The 18,176-nt window shown below is 34.3% G+C and overlaps 1 protein-coding gene across 4 annotated transcripts in view; it reads left to right on the forward strand.

The window, feature by feature from the left end:
* Positions 1-915: 915 nt before the first annotated feature.
* The window catches only part of LOC123564532 (regulator of G-protein signaling 7-like), a 116,478-nt gene continuing 99,217 nt past the window's right edge, over positions 916-18,176 (forward strand). For 3 of the 4 annotated variants that reach the window (XM_053516588.1, XM_053516604.1, XM_053516613.1), the window contains exon 1: positions 917-1,299. The gene's annotated coding sequence lies outside the window, so the exon portion shown is untranslated. Of the gene's footprint in view, positions 1,300-18,176 lie in introns of all 4 variants that reach the window. The other variant, XM_053516596.1, reaches the window with a different exon arrangement.

An 18,176-nucleotide genomic window follows, 5' to 3' on the forward strand; every position in this document is an offset into this window, starting at 1 on the left:
TCAAACTGTTTGAGCATCATTATATTACCAGTGTCATGAAATAAGTGAAATGGGAAAATAAAGGTTCATATGAAATCAGAAAATAATGATGTTCTTTACAAAAGTTGTTAGAACCGGTAATTATATTATACCAGATTCATATTAGTAATTGTATTAATGTTGACAGAAGTTGCTCTTATTTTGAAGTTTTCATAGTTTCAAAAAAGTTAAAACATTTGAAAGACAGATTTAAAATCATGAACAAAAAATCAAGCAGTTATGGGTTTTGTATGAAATTAACATTTTCTGGTTGTCACCAAGCTAGCTTATTATTTCAAACACTGGGACTTAACCTTCAGTCTAACACAGCATAAATTGCTATTCTTTTCTAGTTGTTCAAAAATAGTAACTACCACTCGAGGGCCAATTATAAATCAGTCATAGATAGATAGTTTAATACAGTGACATTTGTACAAGATAATAAATATATTTCCCTCAATTTGATTTAAATCAAAACCATCTCGGGGCTGAGCTTTCTGAAATTGCAATTAGTGTTTTTAATTTACCCTGGCCACATTATTCAGTAACTGAAGTGCATTTTTTAACCTCAATTATATAACTCTCATTTAAAAGCTTTACTAATATTTAAACATATTTTTTATCCATTGAGAAGATTAATTAAGGTAGAAAATGGTGTATCAATAATTTTCTTATCTTTAGTCAGCATGATTGATCTTTGAATATTCCAGTTAAATAGGTCTGTATTTTAATATAAGTCTGCATTTGATTTGCAACTTACTAACAGACCTAACTAACTACATTTGTAGTATGTACTAACAGCAGACAATGACTTGGAGTAAATGTAAGGGGAGCAACTCTTGTTTGTTTACAGTGAATGAGGTCAGGCAGTTCCAGAGTTGCAACCAATCAGAGTGCGGTATTGATTCTGGAAAATCAATTCAAGATGGAGGCTAGGCAAGGTGAATAGTGGAATACCAATTAATATTCTAGCTGAAATCTTGTCAATAATGATCAATTAGACAATAGCTAGTTCCAGTTATAATACCAAAGTGAGATTACACACAGCAGCTATTCAGATACTGTTAATGTTATGCCAGGAACTGTTACTTGCTGTAAAACTGCTGAACTCTCCAATTAGCATTCAATTACTGTATTGGACTTCTTTAACAGGAGATGTGTTTCTTTTACTTCTACAAAATCAGCCTCTGTTATCTACAAAAGTGTGTTTAGGGAATTGAAATTTGACACTGTGATTATATTTAGTAATAACAATTCATCTCCTTTCATTAATATAAAAAGGTAAGAGTGTGAGAATACATTTTTTCTGTATAGATTATGCTGTATATATGCAGTATACTGACACTGGTTTATGTTTTTGTGTTAAACATTTTTGTGTTGTGTAAAATATTTTTTGTTTTAAAATTTGGTACAGTATTTCAAAAGTTTTTTTTTTTTGTGTATTATGATTACCATACTAATTTTCAATTACAAGCATAATTTCACGAGTCTATAAATATAGGAAATACTACGTGCTTTGACATTTTATAAATACTAATATGAATTATTAATTGCTTTTATAGTGAACTTAATACCATTAGCAAATATTAATCATCAATATTTTGCCATTTAGTTTCTGGAACAATTAGCGGCTAATTGCCTGTTACATATTAACAAAGTAAAGCTGCACAATAACATTTTCTAAAATTATCTCTTACATTAACGTCACTGGGGAAAATTGTTTAATATTAGAGCTGAATTGCTAATTGGTGGCTTCAGCCCACACACCTAAAATACCATGCTGGGAATATTATTAAACTGCTACTATAGTTTTTGTGTCAACTGATATATTTTCTTTAATAAGTCATAATATAGGAACATAGTTTTGAAATTACATTTTCATTTCTAAAAGTGAACTAATTGAGAATAATTCATTGGAAGGTGGGTATATACATGTACTTGCATCTGCACAAATGTCTGAGTAAAGACTTAATTTCAGATGATCCTGCTCTGTATTGTTTTTTATTTAACATGTGTTAACATTGTATTAGAGAAAAAGTTTCTTCTTACAATAATTTCTTTTAAAGAAAGTGATCATGAATCTTTGAAAAATTTTAATGACTTTATGATGGTAAAGGAAATAACTTACCTTGTAAAAAATAAATTTCTCTAAAAAGATTTAAAGATCAACAAGTTTTTACCACAATCTCTTAAGTGGTACTTGATTCTCATGCAAATACACTATCAGATTTTGGCAAAATTAAAAGTGAACTTTAGAGCTTCTTTATTTTTACAGATCATTTACACATTCATTTTTACCATTAAAAAGGTACTAGGTAAGTTATATAAGTGTAGAATATGTATTGATTATATATAAATATATTTGTTATATGTAGTTTGCATTGCTTTGTGTATAGGAACAAGGCTATGAAGTGAAATCTTCATCATTGCTTTATACTAGTATATAGGAACAAGACTATAAAGTGAAATCTTCATCATTGCTTTATACTAGTATATAGGAACAAGACTATAAAGTGAAATCTTCATCATTGCTTTAATATACTAGTATATAGGAACAAGGCTATGAAGTGAAATCTTCATCATTGCTTTATACTAGTATATAGGAACAAGGCTATGAAGTGAAATCTTCATCATTGCTTTATGTATAGGATAGAGGCTTTGACACTGGATTTTCATCATTAAGAAATCAATAGGGAGGGAGCTGTTCTCCCTTTTTGTTTTAATAAGCACTTAGTTAATCCTTATCACAAGGATTCTTTGTCAGTTGTACTTGCTAAATTGCTTATGTCAATAGGGAGAGCGCAGATCTATGTACTGCGAGGCCGTGAGTTAGATCCCCGGCAAGACATATGTTCACCATGACAATGGATAAAAAAAAGTGTCTGAAATCATTTGTTCTCAACCTCTGATTCATGCGCGGAGGAGGCAGTTACTTGAGGAAACCAGGTTAGTACTGGTACAGAACCCAGGAACACTGGTTAAGTTAATTGCACGCCATAACAGAACTGAAATACTGTTGGAAAAACGATGCTAAATCTAAAACAAACAAACAAGACAAATTATTTGGGCTTCAGCATCATAAAATGACCAGGGTCAGAGCCAGATTCCATAACTCCTACTTAAGTTTACAAAATATTGCCCCTTTTTCAACTTAGAAAATTTTGGGAAAGCTTTTGTATACAGTCTAGAACAGTGGAACCTCCTTAATCCGAACCCCTCTAATCCGCAAACCTCTCTAAACTGAACAAATTGTTTGGTCCCTAATATTCGTATTCATTCTCTATTGCAAAAGTACCCTTGTAATCCGAAACCTCTCTATTCCGAAAACCTAACAAACTTTTGAGATTTTTGTATCAAATTACTTTAAAATTTACCCTTCTAATCCGAACCTTTGTCAGAATTATCACTGATTCCGATCTTAATCTTGCTCATTTTTGACACTTTTGAGTCAGTTTACAGTTTTAATCATTGCTCTTAAAGAAGTTGTCAACAAACAAAAGGCTCCCTAACACTGGTAATCACAAGTCATGTCAGATATTTGCTTTGTAGATGCATGCAATTTCCACATGCGTGAAATATGCGAGTAGTTTATTTGAACAGAAAATCATAAGAATAGATATATTTGTGGTAAGTACTGCCAATGTAATAGATACTTATAAATTTATTTGTCTTCCCTTACAGAAGAAAAAGGCCTGTTGCGTACTCTTGCTGTGTACATACAGCGTATATGATGCGTACATGATGTGTACTGCAATCAAGAGCTTTAAATAGTACGCAGGATATACACCGCACATACACCGATAGTACGTTTGTAGTACACCTTTGACATGCAAATGAGCTGTGCCGCGTACTACTTGCTGCGTACATGCTTTGGACTACAGAGTACACAGGATGTACGCTGGAGGAATTTAGTATGCGGGAAATAGTACGCAGCATGTACGCGGCACATACACTTTTCACATGCAAATGAGCCTGCGGTGTACTACCCCTGCGACGTACATGCTGTGTACTCCTGCGGCGTACATGCTGTGTACTCCTGGCCCGAGTCCTGTGGCGTACATGCTGTGTACTCCTGCTGCATACATGCTGTGTACTCTTGTGGCGAAACTGCTGTGATAATGTAAATTCCTTACCCCACCAACTTTCTTATGCAAATGCTGATCATTTGGACAGAAAAAAAAACAGAAAAAAGATAAGTGACATGCATCAATAAGCATTTACCCTTACCAAAATAATGTTGATTGATGTTATCAAATAAATTAGTATGCTTTTTTCTTCATCCACTTTTCAATGAAATAAATAAATTTTTGGAGCATGTAATTTGCAGTGATTTGGTAAACATTTGAAGAAAATGGCGTAACTGCATCAAGGGGAAACAACTTTAATGCAACTAAATATAAGTGTTATGATTTATTATAGACGATGTGTGTGTAGTATGTATTTATTTTGATTAAAATCCATCTGAGAACAATCTAGGACTGGAATTATATAAGCATTTATACACTTTTACGTCCGTAAAAAGTACGTAGTGCACCGAAAAATTTTGGATTGATTTTTTCCAATGGGGCGAGCGCAATTAGCCCAAAACGTTCTGAAAATATACGAGCGGCAAATCCGATGAACAGCTTTTTAATTTGGTGAGGCCTTAATGAGTTAACATAATGAGCATTAAAGCCATTATAAAAATGATAGAATGGTGTTTTGCTTAAGAGTATTCAAATAACAGTGAGAGCTATTAATTCTTCTCATTCCGGCGCTGTTGAGGCATTATCTTGGTAATTATTTCATGTATTACAAAATGTAATGCAACAAAGTTCAAATAAGGCTTTTCAATTATCCAAGTTAGAAAGCTCCAGGATTAATTCAAAATGAACAAGGCAGTCTGAAAGACAGCTAAATCCCCCGCCACTGCTATGGATAGTGAAAGGGTAAACCTTTGATTTTAGCTGTGACCTTGACCTTGAACTAACCTGGCTGACTCATGAATTCTGCACAACGTCTTGATGAGGTGATCATTTGACCAAAGTTTCATGAAAATCCTTCAAGGGGTTTAGGAGATACAGAGTTGAAACCTTTGACCTTCACTTTTGACCTTGACCTTGAGTTGACATGGCTGACTCATGAGTTCTTGATGAGGTGATCATTTGACCCAAGTTTGATGAAAATCCTTCAAGGGGTTCAGGAGATACAGAGTGGACACCAAATGGAAGGCTCAAACCTTTGACCCTTAGTTGTGACCTTGACCTTGAGCTGGCATGATTGACTCATAATTTCTGCACATAGTTCTGATGACGTAATCATTTGACCCAAGTTTTATAAAATTCCTTCAAGAGGTTTAGGAGATATACAGCGGACACGAAATGGAAGGCTCAAACTTTTGACCTTCAGTTGTGACCTTGACCTTGAGCCGACATGGCTGACTTATAAGTTCTGCACATCGCCTTGATGAGGTGATCGTTTGACCCAAGTTTGATGAAAATCCTTCAAGGGGTTTAGGAGATATAGAGCGGACACAAAAAAGAAGGCTCAAAACTTTGACCCTAAGTTGTGACCTTGATCTTGAGCCGGCATGACTGACTCATGGGTTCTGCAGATTGTCTTGATGAGGTGATCATTTGACCCAAGTTTTATAAAATTCCTTCAAGGGGTTTAAGAGATATAGAGCAGACACAATATGAAAGGCTCAAACATTTGACCTTGAGTTGTGACCTTGACCTTGAGCAGGCATGGCTGACTCAAGGGTTGTGCACATCGTCTCGATGAGGTGATCATTTGACCCAAGTTTATAAAATTCCTTCAAGGGGTTTAGGAAATATAGAGCGGACACAAAATGGCAGGCTCAAACCTTTGACCTTGAGTTGTGACCTTGACCTTGAACCGACAAGACTGACTCATGGGTTCTGCACATCGTCTTGATGAGGTGATCATTTGACCCAAGTTTCATGAAAATCCTTCAAGGGGTTTAGGAGATATGGACCGGACACGATTTTGTTACAGACGGAAGGAAGGACGGACGGACGTTCCTACATATGGATACTTATGTGGCTACTCTTTTGTTCTCTCTTTTGTTCTTTTAGCCACGTAAGAGAAAAATAGCCACATAAAACCCTTACGGATTGAATGACATCAAAGAAAAAGTACAGTTACCTATTGTTCCTATAGCCACCTAAGTATACAAATGTGAGCTCGGAAGGACGGACGGAAGGACGGATGCAGACCATTCCTATTATCTGTCCGCCACGGCGGGGGATTAAAAAGAATATATTTTTACACTGCATGCAAGGTGCAGCTCAGAAATCACTAAGATGTAAGCTTCACAAATGAACATTGCAAATAGTTTGGCAAATTTTCATTGTTCAGAATATAAGTAATCTGAACTATTATATGTTATTAAGATAAAAGTTACTCGGAAATCAAGTTCTTGCTTCCAAAAAAAAAAAATGTACAAATCCTTCCTGCATGAAGTGTACTTCAGACTTTTACCTAAAAAAATTCAAAGTATAAACACCAAAAGAAAATGAACAAGTCCCTCCCGCATATATGAAGTTTACTTCAGACTTTAACTTATAAAAAAAAAGGTATAAATGCCAAAAGAAATTGTACAAGTCGTTCCCGCATATATGAAGTGTACTGCACAAATTTCAAAGTATCTGCGGTGTACATGCAGTGTACTATTTTCTTGTACAAGTCCCTCCTGCGTACATGCAGTGTACTTCTTAAATTTTCAGTCTGTGCTGCGTACTTGAAGTGTACTAGTGACCTCCTGTGTACATGCTGTGTACTCATCGAAATAGTACGCGGCATGTACGCGGCATGCGGTGTATGTAAAATGTACTCCTCTGGCAAAGTGAGTTGGCAATTTTTTTCATAGCCAGTGCATAGACTTCTGCAAGACACTAATAATGAAGATTGGCAGTCAATTTACAGAAGGTTCTTGGAACTCAAAGCAAATGTATGTGTATTATGTGACAATTTCAATGAATCGTACAGAATGCCACCAGGTCTTTTAACTTCTTCAACTTCATAAAAAAATAATTGTACATATACTGACGATTTATTTCGATTCTACATACTAACTTCATGTTCCATAAATGAAATGTTTCTGTGCTTTTAAAAGAATTAAAATTCACTTCTAATGGTTTAAAGTAACATGAAAATTGACATGCACTAAACAGATTATTGAGTTTACATAATTACGTGGTTATTAATCTGGTTTCACATTCATGATATCATACCAAGCATAAAATTTTCGGTTTAGGAATAAGAACCTTGCTATCCAAAAACCCTCTAATCCATCCGATCATGTCTGATTAGGTTCCACTGTATTACATGGAAGTGTTTCGAACTGTCAAACATCTTGGTTTTAGTAAAATTGACCAAACATATTTGCAAAATATGACAGGGCAAGTTTATAGGCATTATGGATCATCTTTGTTTCTCTTTGTTCTTTTAGGATCGAAGGTAAAATGTTCCAGTTTCATTGATGTAAGAAGTAGAGTCGTCTACTGTTTTAGAATATGCATTCTCGCCATGCACTGCGGTAAACGGGGTCTTCTTTAACTACAACGGGATTAAAATAATTCTTTACAAAAACAATGTTCGAGTCGAATTTGATGTCAAGCTTTGCTAATTAACTTGATTCAAACCAGCATTTGCAATTTTATCTGTATCTGTAATATCATATACTTTTCCTGCCATGATTTGTTTCCAAGTTTGCGTAAGAACAGAAATGTTTTTGTCATGAACATAGTAGTTCATTGTCCTAGAATAATTTTGAAAGGCAATTTGCTAATTGTACAACCTATTATTATTTTCCTTAATGTATAAATAAAATAGTCAGTGATGTAAAACAATATTGCCAGTACTTCGGCTTACTGTTGATTCTCCTATCCATAACAAAATTGTTTTTAGATGATTTTTCTTTAAATTATGACATTATCATTTATGTTATACTCATTCTAAAATATAGATCTAGGATGGTATACTTTGTAATGTCTTTGACCACTTTTGAATCTTCCATCAATGAGTCACTCTGGAAAGTCATCCGTTTGAAATTCCTCTGGATACTACATTTAGAATTTCAACAAAACCACATTAGTCCAATTGTCTTAAATATTTCACAAACAATTTTAGTCAATGTGGCATTAAAAGTCCAAATTGATCCAATGTGACTTAAATTTAAATACCAAAACAAATTAGTCCAATGTGACCTTAAATTCAAAATAAACAAATTTATAATTGATGTGAAAATTCAACAGTAACAGAATTGTACAGTGACTAAAAATTTTGACTAACAATAATTGTCAATTGTATACAATCATGTATACAAACCAAATTACGTCATAGGACTTAAAATTCAACAAACAAATTAATCCAATTCATTATTTAATCACAATACAATTAAGTTTTAATGTCAATGTGACTTATAAAATTAACAAAACAAATTAGCCAATGTGACTAAAATTAACAAAACATAATATGTCCATTTATGTGATTAAAATTTCAAGGCAAAGAATAGTCCATGTGACTTATGCAGACAACAAATAGTCCCATGTGACTTAAAATTCAACAAAACTAATTATTTCAATTGCTTTAAATTAAACAAATCACAATTAGTCAATGTGACTAAAATTCAACAAAACAAATTAGTCCAATTGATCATTAATTTTTAAAAAAACTAATTTCTCCAATTTTCCAAGTTGATTAAAATTCAATCTTCAAAACAATTAGTTAGTTCCATTGTGACTAAAATGTGCAACTCTAAACAACACATTAGTTCCTAATATGATTAAAATTCAAAAAACAATATTAGTTCCATTGTGATTACAATTCACAAACAAATTGTCCATTTTGATGATCTTAAATATCAACAATAACATATTAGTCATGACTTAAATTCAACAAAAATAAATTATTCAATTGTACTTACAAATTTATAACGAAAACAACATTGATTAATGTAATTAAAATTCAACAAAACAAATTAGTCTAATGTGACTTAAAATTCAACAAAACAAAATAATGTGACTCAAAATTCTGTCACAGTATAAGACTTGAATATTGAAATGGGGAGAAAATGTGTAAGCGGCCAGGTAGCTGAGTCATTAGAGCATTGGAACAGTATTCCAAGGCCCCGGGTTCGAGTCCCGGTCTGGCTGCACATTTTTCTCAGCCGGTAACAATTTGCGCCCATCATGGGTCTGTGACGGCATTAATCTGGTTAGTCTCCGATGCCTGTAATTGCTTCATTTATTAAGTACCCGCTGAAATTCGAGGATGAATTTCAAAATGGTGGGGAAATATGTCATGGTATAGGATTTGAGTTTTAAAACGGGAAAAAAATGCGTAAGGGGCAAGGTAGCTGAGTCTGTAGAGCATGGAAGCGGTATTCCAAGGCCCCGGGTTCGAGTCCCGGTCTGGCAGCACATTTCTCTCACCCTGTGACAATTCATCAAAACAAATTAGGCAAAAGGGCAGTTTTGTTAGGAAGTTTCAGCCATGTTGGGTTACACAATATTGAAAACTTGCATTCAGTATATGATTATTGTATAAATAGAAAGGCATTTATTTTTATATAAAAACATTAGTGCAATAATATCAAGTGTTGCCCTTTCCATGAGACTGTACATGTGATCTGACCTCACTTGAAAAAAAAACATGAACAAAATTGCATTGTTCGAAAAATCTTTCATAATTGGGAAAAAGGCTATTTGAATTAACACCATAATATATGACTTCTTTTGGATTAAGGATATCAAATAAAAGTCAGGAGCTGTATTTTTATTAGAAGTTGAATTAACTTGGCTGTTACATTTAGATGCTGACACATATTTTTTTGATTTTCTGATACTCATGTAAAGCAAACCACCTATTTTTGTGGCAGTGTAAGTATAAGGATTGAATGCCATGTTGTGGCAGTTAAACAGTATAAGCCACCTTGGGCCTTTATGCAAATTTTATCGAAGAATCGCTAGTACAGTTCATGGATTTTCAAGTTCTGATGTGGTTTATACCTTACTAAATACACAAAAAATAGCATTTAATTCTTAAATAATTGATTTAGAAGTAATATACATATAAGTTTATAATAAAAAAGATTTTTAAAAGAAATGTTCCAAAATTTTTACGAGACATTTGATTTTCCCACGAAAATTACAGGATTCAAGAAATTTTAAAAATTCAAACTCTCTAAACCTGTAGAAAGGTATATGACTTAAAGCTGGCTGATGCAAAAATGATGAAGGAATTCATGAAAACTCCCTTTTTATCGAAAGTAGGCCAAGAATCGTAACTCATTGCTTTTATTTTGTCTGTATGTTTCTGCACATCATCTTTAACATAGTTAGTATGACAACTGTCTTCCAAATAGCCAAATGTGTGGCCCACTGCAGAAATACCCGCAGGCAGTCCGCTTGTTTATTTTATGAACTGCTTGCAAAACTGCTACAGACTACAAGTCATATTATATCACCTTTTAATTAATGGTCATCACAATGTTGATTTAAACTTAAAACACTTTTCTTGGATCACTGAAGTTATCAGTTGTTTTTTTTAATTTGAAGAATATAGAATTCATGCATGCTATGGTATATTATATACATGTAGTTTCCACAATTTACAGCTTAGAATGGCAACTTTGGACCATTTGGTTTCCTGTTAATTACACTAATCATTAGCATTAATTTAGTTGGCAGCAGCTCCAGAGCTATTATCGATGACGCAGAATGTAGAGAACAAACTTTTCTTACTGAAAATAATTAAAACCAGTAAAATCTGAATATCCTGCACTCTCTGTAATGACAACTGTAGAATCTGGATATTCCCCATCATCAGTAACAAAACACATAAATCTGGATATCCCCAACTTCAGTAGAAACACAAATAAAGTCTGGATCTCTCCTCCTTCAGTTTTACACAAGTAAAATCTGGATATCCCAAACTTCTGTTGTTACACAAGTAAATCTGGATATCCCCAACTTCAGTAATAACATAAGTAAAATCTGGATATCCCTACCTTCAGTTGTAACACAAGTAAAATCTGGATATCCCTAACTTCAGTAGTAACATAAGTAAAATCTGGATATCCCCACCTTCAGTTGTAACATAAGTAAAATCTGGATATCCCCACCTTAAGTTGTGATACAAGTTAAATCTGGATATCCCCACCTTCAGTTGTAGCACACGTAAATCTGGATATCCCAAACTTCAGTTGTAGCTCGATATCCCCAACTAGTAAAATCTAGATCTCTCCTCATTCAGTTGTAGCACATGTAAAATCTAGATATCCCCACCTTCAGTTGTAACAAGTAAAATCTGGATATATCCTCCTTCAGATATAACACGAGTAAAATCTGGATATCCCCACTTTCAGTTGTAACACAAGTAAAGTCTGGATCTCTCCATCTTCAGTAGTAACACAAGTAAAATCTGGATATCCCCAATTTCAGTTGTAACACAAGTAAAATCTGGATATCCCCAACTTCAGTTGTAACACAAGTAAAATCTGGATATCCCCAACTTCAGTAGTAACACAAGTAAAATCTGGACCTCTCCTCGTTCAGTTTTAACACAAGTAAAATCTGGATATCCCCACATCCAGTTGTAACACAAGTAAAGTCTGGATCTCTCCATCTTCAGTAGTAACACAAGTAAAATCTGGATATCCCCACCATTAAGTTATGAATGTCTCCACCCATAGGAGTAACACCAGTAAAGTATAAATACCCCAAGACCTCAGTAGCAACAGGTATCTCCACACACAGTAATAACTACAGAAAAATCCTGATATCCCCACCCCCACAGGGACTGCTTATTCTTGCACAGGAGGACATAATTCAGAACACATACAAAATAAATAAATTTATAGTTCTTAATTTTTGAACTGGAAAAAGAATGTGCCTTTTTTAATGAGATTTGAAAGAGTGAAAATAATATTATATTCTTTCAGCTTTGTGTGCAGAAGTGTTGGTTAGAGTTGTAGCATGAAATCCAAAGCATTGAAGTGTGCTGTAAAGTCGTAGAATTTTATTGACAAATAATATTGTGTTTTAGGCCAAAATGAATGTTTTTTTGTTTGGATTCGAGTTCATGGACTTAAAGATAAGTAAATAATGTGATTTTTATTTTTTTTTCATTGGGATGTAATTCAGTGGGTTGATGCAACTACCCATAGAATAGTTGTTTTTGACAAAACAATGAAATTAGTGCTCAGTGATTTTACAGTAAGCATTAATGAGTGAGTAAGTGCATTGTCTATCAGGATGAAACTAAATCCAAAAGAAATAGAGCAGTCTGGGAAAAATTGATTACCTATGTGCTAAATCACTTAATGCCGGGTTGCACCAAACAGAATGTGAAGTTTTTAGTATTGCCAAGCAGATATAGGGAGATAATGTGCATAATGGCCTTGTTCAAAATACATTATTTATTACCCTTAAAGTACTTTCTCCTCTTCATACTGTAAATATTTGTTATAATAGTGCTCACTGTCTTAGATAAACCCTGGCATGCTAAAAAAAATGCAGAGTGCTCCTTAGTGTTTTCTGTGACAAAAGTGCATGTATATTATATATGGCATAATTTCATGAGCTATTAGTGACAGATTCTGTTTTGTGTCTCCAATATCACTGCTTATACAATAAGTTGTATCTCCTGTGACGATATGTCATGATTTCATTAAGTACTGTTTTATGTCACAGCTTGAAATACAGTCTGCTCCTCCTTTGTGCTAACAACACTGCATGTGTACAATGAGCGCTATGCACACCTTCGTGTTTCATCCTTTCCTAACCTGTAGTGCTAAAAATGTAGTAGTTACTGGTGGCATTTTTACGCTTCCTTAGAATCAATATTTTGTTATAGGAAAATCATTTTGAAAACATGACTGAAATCTGTAGTCAGCTGCTCTCAAATATACAAAATTTTAATATCTGACTCATGAGACGTATACTGGCACTTTTAGACAACACCTAAAAGGCCTTTTGATTGATTTTACATGGTTTAAAAAATCTCTCTATACTCTTGTATCCTTACAGACCCCTGTAGGATTGGTGTTTTTGCACCCAGCAAATATGTTTTCATAGATGTCGTATTCAACCCCAGATATTTTTAAATCATAAGAAAGGGCTAAAAACTGACTTGTTATTGATACAAAAAAAAAGAAGTCCAGTAACAAACTTTTAGGCATGAACCCTGAATGTAGACCTGTACAAATGGGACTTTCTTTTTCAAGTTTTGCCTTCAGTACATCAGGGAAAAGCTGAAGGTCATCTGAAATCATTTTCAGTGTTACGGTAAGTCAAGACATATGTATGCCATGCGAGAGTATATAAAAATGTGCCCAGTGTCCGAAGGTTATGACATGCAAAGTGAGTGCACAACAATTTATATGCCTTTTTGTGCATGTTGCTCTTTTGTGTTGTTTATTACAATGAGTACATTATGCTACTTTATGTTTTTGTGGCAAAATTTCATGTGTACAGTGATTATTACAAGATACTCTTAGTCTTCTGTGTTTTCCATTACAACATTTATGTGTACAGTGATTACATGATGCTCCTTTATGTTTTCCATGCTAACATTTCACACCTATAACTGTGTTGATGTAATGTAAACCCAACAAAACAAACATTTCATGTGTTCAGTGATTACATGATGCTCCTTTGTGTTTTCCATGCAAACATTTCACACCTATAACTGTGTTGATGTAATGTAAACCCAACAAAACAAACATTTCATGTGTTCAGTGATTACATGATGCCCCTTTGTGTTTTCCATGCTAACATTTCACACATATAACTGTGTTGATGTAATGTAAACCCAACAAAACAAACATTTCATGTGTTCAGTGATTACATGATGCTCCTTTGTGTTTTCCATGCTAACATTTCACACCTATAACTGTGTTGATGTAATGTAAACCCAACAAAACAAACATTTCATGTGTTCAGTGATTACATGATGCTCCTTTGTGTTTTCCATGCTAACATTTCACACCTATAACTGTGTTGATGTAATGTAAACCCAATAAAACAAACATTTCATGTGTTCGGTGATTACAAGATGCTCCTTTGTGTTTTCCATGCTAACATTTTTGGGTTCAGTGATTACATTCAGTGATTTCAGGATGCTCCTTTGTGTTTTCCTTGACAACATTTCGTATGTTCAGTGATTACCAGATGCTCCTTTGTGTTTTCCTTGACAACATTTCATGTGTTCAGTGATTACCAGATGCTCCTTTGTGTTTTCCATGACAACATTTTATATGTTCATTGACTACCAGATGCTCCTTTGTGTTTTCCATGACAACATTTCTTATGTTCAATGATTACCAGATGCTCCTTTGTGTTTTCCCTTTGTTTTCCATGACAACATTTCATATGTTCAATGATTACCAGATGCTCCTTTGTGTTTTCCTTGACAACATTTCATATGTTAGTGATTTCAAAATGTTCCTTTGTGTTTTCCATGGAAACATTTCATATGTTTAGTGATTACCAGATGTTCCTTTGTGTTTTCCTTGACAACATTTCATATGTTCAGTGATTACCAGATGCTCCAGATGCTCCTTTGGCCCCATGTGGTTCTGGGACGATCTGTGTATGAAAAGAATTGGAACCTCTGCCTTACCCTTGCATGATCGTAAGAGGCGATGAATAGGGTCTTGAAACTCAGTTTTGCTGTAACTCTGTGATTCCAGCTGGTATGCAAATTTTGATTCCATACCCATGTTTTTATTTCGATGTAAATGAGATGTGAAACCAAAATTTGTAGTCCTGTTTGGCGCCATATAACCTATACTGTGTTGGTGCACCGTAAAACTCAAATAAATAAATAAATATAAAGTGGCATGATTTAGTGTAATATGGTTAAAAATAGAAATGCTAGACTTGCCACTAGACTGATAATAAAGAATTTGTTACAAATTTTAACTTTTGTAATGTTTCTCTTATTTTATGTGATAGTGACAAATGCAAGTCTATTTTAGAGATTTTCGTAAAGAACTGGTTGTAATAGTATCAATATGATATCGGATATAGGATACAGAAAATGATATTTTAATTGGCTTACCGATTTTATTCAGTCGGCTATTCTGATATAGTTATATTGTTCAATACTAATATAAGCTTTGTCTGTAACTCCTTCGACAGTTTTAAGGGTTCTGTCTCAAATTAACAAATAGCATTTTGAAAAAACTTATGCTTATCATCAGGATGTAAATGTAGCCATGCCCTGTAATTTCAACAGATCTGGCTCAAATTAACAGAAAAGTATCTCTGAAGTAAACTTGCACATATTATCCCAACATACTTATACCTTCCTGCTTGAGGAGTTAGGGCTGTTTGAAATTTTACAAAAATGTTGTATTTTGCTATTCAGGTAACTCTTTTACCAGCTTTCAAGGGACCTAACCCAAACAACAGGGGACCATTTCACACAACTTTCTTAGGACAAAGTTTAATACAATTCAAGAATAAGAGGTTTCACAAACATTCATTTCAACTATTCGTATATTCTTAGAATATATTTGTTCTAAAATTGAATTAATGACACCTTTTTAAAAGGATACAAGTTATATCCTATGAAATAAATGTATTTTAACTGTTAGCCTGTTGTCGGCAAGTAATTCTGCCTTTGCAACCAGTGCAGACCAAGATCTGCCTGCACATCTGTGTATGCTGATCTTGGTCTGCACTGTTTGCTATTCAGTCAGTACATTTTCATTGCACACCCCTTTAAATAGTAAGTGGTACTGCCCAGATTGAATGATGGGCCAGTCCATTTTAGAGATATAGCAGGGTAAAGGTTAAAAGTTCTTACCTAGGAGAGAACTTAGGATGAAACTTATGAACTTTTGTGAAACAGGCCCCAAGATTGCATTACTATTAGGTGAAGTCATACATATATTCTATTCAGGATATACACACACTGGCCATAGCTTTATCAGATCAAGTGGTTCCAACGTTGTTTGAGCGGGGAATTTTACGCCGATCAGATGGAGAAATATGGCCGATACTACAAATTTCTGGAATTGTAAGTATGATTTAAAGGAATTTCTACCCGTTAAATAACGAATCAAATGAAAACGATGGGTGCACCTGGAGCGCAAATGTGTCTATATTTTAGCACATGTGTCTATTTAGCTGAGGTTTGTGCCGTTTATTCAAACACTTCTGTACAGTCCGGCGGGGGAAGGAGATTTTTGACAGTTTTTAACAATATCGCCTCAAATTTAGTGTTTTTCGGGAGCAAGTAACTGTTAAAACACTTTTTATGTAAAGGGCTACCTCTTAAAACAAAGCGTGTGTATTTTAATAGAATTATTCAGGGTTGTTTCTGAACAATCAGTCGAAAACCTAATGCAACGCCGTTTCGAGTGGGTCGCTATGCAACGCAGTCAAGTGGATACCGTTCTGTGTCTTACTTGCGATGTCTTATCCGTCTTAAAAACAGTCATTATTTTCAAAGCCTAATAATGAATAAATTAATTTGGATAGTTTTATATCATCATATTGATCCCGCCATTTCTAATATATTGTACTTTTACATTTTTATGCTCGCTTAACATTTAACATATTTTGCGGACATTGTCAAAAAACATCAACACATAAACATAAAGCAAAGATGAACATCGAACAATATCATTAAGTAAATAATAGTATTAGTTCGTTTAAATAAGAACCAGTTCACGGATATTTTTCTCCTCCACGAATGGTACTGAACAGCATGCCAAAATCGGGTTGACTCTTTAAATCAGTATAGTTACAGTTGGTTACTTTCAGTCCCTTAAAACCAATACATTGCGATTTCATTACTGATTGGTTGTGCATTTAAGCTGTTCATACAAAACTAAATAAAAGTATTGATCAGTTGTTTGTATATATTTTCATTCATATTCCTGGTGAAACGTTCATTTATTTTCAGAGAGATAAATCAAAGAGACCGTTAAAATTGGCCAGGGAAAAGGCAAGATTTTATTGGTCCTCCATAAAACAGAAACGATGTAATAAAACTCTACGGTCACCGTTTAAATACATGTACTAAGATACAAATGAAATAAGACACCAATGCAAAAAAAAAAAAAAGGTTTTGTTAGAGACAGTTAAAATACAACTGTAACACGTCTCTCTTAGAATTGCTAGTCCGTTTATTTTCTTTCACTGGTGTCTGTATTTTATTTGTTCATTTATACATTGATACCACACCCATTAAAATCCGTTCACTTTAGCTGTGTCCATCGCTCGCTAACATTGCCTACTCGTGTATACTAATACAAAAATGGTTGGAAGAAGGTCAGCGTACACCGTACGGTCCTGTATTAAGAATCGTTGTGTTCTTGGCATAGAGTGTAAAGACATTTTTAATGATATATGTTCAGTTTATGGGCATAATGAAATATCTTTTTCGACAGTTATTCGTTGGTTTAAGAAATTCAAATGTTGGTTAGTTTCAACAGGAGATGAACCACATGGCCGTCGGCCGAAAACAGCAACGTCTGCCAAGATGGTTGCTAGAGTGAAAGAAATAGTTGCTACTGATGCAAGATACACCGCTAGACAAATGTATGGTTTGCATCTCATAAGAGCAGCTCATACAATTCTGAAACGTAATTTGAAAATGAGAAAGATCTGTGCTAGATGGATTCCTCATATGTTGACAGATGAGCAGAAAAGGGCACGCGTGCAATGCGCAAACTTGTTGCTTTAACAGTTTCCAAATTACAATGCACGATCTTTCGCAAATGTCGTCACTGGTGACGAGACATTGGTTCACTATTTTTGAGCCCAAACGAAAGATTCAGAACAAAATATGGGCAACAAAGTCTGGCAAAAGACCATGCATTGCACTAAAGTTCTTCGAAAACTAAAGAAATATTTCAAAACTCGAAGACCCGCAACTGGTTTGGCCAATGTCAGACTACATGAAAACGCGTCATCGCACAAGGCGTCTATTGTACAAGACTTTCTGAAGCAGGAAAAGGTTGTTGTGTTCCCTTCGTCACCCTCCTTATTCGTCTGACCTTGCCCCGTGTGACTTCTTTTTGTTCCCAAGGCGCAAAAATACCTTTCTGGTCAAAACTTTGTGGAACGCAAACACCTCAGTTCTGCAATATTCCAGTGTCTTCATAGTATACCTAGAAAATACTACGAAAAAGGCTT

This window comes from Mercenaria mercenaria, chromosome 1 (genome assembly GCF_021730395.1).
Source record: "Mercenaria mercenaria strain notata chromosome 1, MADL_Memer_1, whole genome shotgun sequence".
Classification (NCBI taxonomy): domain Eukaryota; kingdom Metazoa; phylum Mollusca; class Bivalvia; order Venerida; family Veneridae; genus Mercenaria; species Mercenaria mercenaria.